This window comes from Petromyzon marinus, unplaced genomic scaffold (assembly GCF_048934315.1).
Source record: "Petromyzon marinus isolate PM22_M1 ecotype Great Lakes invasive population unplaced genomic scaffold, UKy_Petmar_22M1.pri1.0 PM_G_Scaffold_40, whole genome shotgun sequence".
Classification (NCBI taxonomy): Eukaryota; Metazoa; Chordata; class Hyperoartia; order Petromyzontiformes; family Petromyzontidae; genus Petromyzon; species Petromyzon marinus.
The window spans coordinates 1,535,001-1,537,500 of NW_027422984.1; positions in this window are offsets into that span (position 1 = coordinate 1,535,001).

Below are 2,500 nucleotides of genomic sequence, written 5' to 3' on the forward strand. Positions count from 1 at the left end.
GTTTCACGGATAGACCCCGTGAAACGCTAGAAATTGGCGGGGATGTGTCTCTTGTGGCTCACGGGGCTGTTAGGGTGGCACAGAACTCCCTCGGAATGGGAAAAGGGGTCATTTTCGTGTTGCCACATTGCATAGGAACGCCATGAAACTTCCAGAGGCATTTGCAGCAGAAAGGCACGTGCACTCAAAAATTTTAATATTTTTCACGCATAGACCCCGTCAAACGCTAGAAGTTGGCGGGGATGTCTCTCTTGTGGCTCACGGGGCTGTTAGGGTCGCACAGAAATGCCTCGGAATGGGAAAACGGGTCATTTTTGTGTGGCCACATTGCATAGGAACGGCATGAAACTTCCAGAGGCATTTGCAGCAGGAATGCATGTGCACTCAAAAACGTCTATATTTTTCACGGATAGACCCCGTGAAACGCTATAAATTGGCGGGGATGTCTCTCTTGTGGCTCACGGGCGCTGTTAGTTAGGGTCGCACAGAAATCCCTCGGAATGGGAAAAGGGGTCATTTTCGTGTTGCCACATTGCGTACGAACGGCATGAAACTTCCAGAGGCATCTGCAGCAGAAATGCATGTGCACTCAAAAACGTCTATATTTTTCACGGATAGACCCCGTGAAACGCTAGAAATTGGCGGGGATGTGTCTCTTGTGGCTCACGGGGCTGTTAGGGTCGCACAGAAATCCCTCGGAATGGGAAAACGGGTCATTTTCGTGTTGCCACAATTGGCATACGAACGGCATGAAACTTCCAGAGGCATTTGCAGCAGAAATGCATGTGCACTCAAAAACGTGAATATTTTTTCACGGATAGACCCCGTCAAACGCTCGAATTTGGCGGGGATGTTTCTCTTGTGGGTCACGGGGCTGTTCGGCTCGCACAGAACTCCCTTGGTCCACCTGATTCGTGCATACAGGCAGCAACTAAAACTCTGTAAACCTGCTGTGAGGACATCTAAACAGTGGACCAGTGAGGCTGTGGAAGATTTGCGGGCGTGCTTAGACTGTACTGACTGGGATATGTTCACGACTGCTACCAATAGTCTGGATGAACTCACAGAGGCTGTGTACATCAGCTTCTGTGAGGACTGCTGTATCCCAACACGTACCAGGGTGAACTTTAACAACAACAAGCCCTGGTTCTCAGCAAAGCTCAAAAGGTTGAGGTTGGAGAAGGAGGAAGCGTTTAGGAGTGGGGATAGAGACAGATTCAAGGAGTCGAAGAACAGGTTTAGCAAAGCGGTGAGAGAGGCTAAACGACTGTACTCAGAGACACTAAAACACCAGTTCTCTACTAACGACGCTGCTTCTGTCTGCCAAAGGGCTCAGGCACATCACCAACTACAAACCCAGAGCGCCCCACACCACTAACGACTCCCGCCTAGCCAACGACCTGAACGAGTTCTACCGTAGATTTGAAAGACAATTGGACTGTCCTGAACCACCCCTTCCCACCCAAGAGGCCCCATCCCCCACCCATACTACAGAAACGACTCTCTCCTTTCAGGAGGGAGAAGTTAATGGGCTTTTCAAGAGGCAGAATCCACGCAAAGCAGCCGGGCCGGACTCTGTCTCTCCAGCCACCCTCAGGCACTGCGCTGACCAGCTGTCTCCGGTGTTCACCAACATCTTTAACACCTCCCTGGAGACATGCCATGTACCAGCCTGTCTCAAGTCCTCCACCATCATCGCTGTGCCCAAAAAGCTAAGGCCAACAGGACTAAATGATTACAGACCGGTCGCCCTTACATCTGTGGTAATGAAGTCTTTTGAGCGCCTGCTCCTGGCACACCTCAAAGCCATCACAGACCCTCTCCTGGACCCCCTTCAGTTTGCCTACAGAGCCAACAGGTCTGTGGACGACGCAGTTAACATGGCCCTCCACTTCACCCTACAGCATGTGGACGCCCCAGCATCCTACGCCAGGATCCTGTTTGTGGACTTCAGCTCTGCCTTCAACACCATCATCCCTGCCCTGCTTCAGGACAAGCTCTTCCAGCTGAACGTGCCCTACTCCACCTGCAGGTGGATCACAGACTTCCTCTCTGACAGGAAGCAGTGCGTTAAGCCGGGAACAGAAGTCTCTGACTCCAGGTCCATCAGCACGGGAACTCCTCAGGGCTGCGTCCTTTGCCCACTGCTCTTCTCCCTGTATACCAACAGCTGCGCCTCCAATCATCTGTCCGTCAAACTCTTGAAGTTTGTCGGACGACACCACCCTCATTGGGCTGATCTCTGGTGGGGATGAGTCTGACTATAGGTGGGAAGCTGACAACCTGGTGACCTGGTGTAGCCAGAACAACTTAGAGCTAAATGCTCTAAGGACAGTTGAGATGGTTGTGGACTTCAGGAAGAATACAGCCCCACTCACCGCCATCACCCTGTTAGACTCCGCAGTCAAAATTGTGGAGTCCTTCCGCTTCCTGGGCACTATTCTCTGCCGGGACCTCAAGTGGGAACTGAACATCAGCTCCCTCGCCAAGAGAGCTCAAC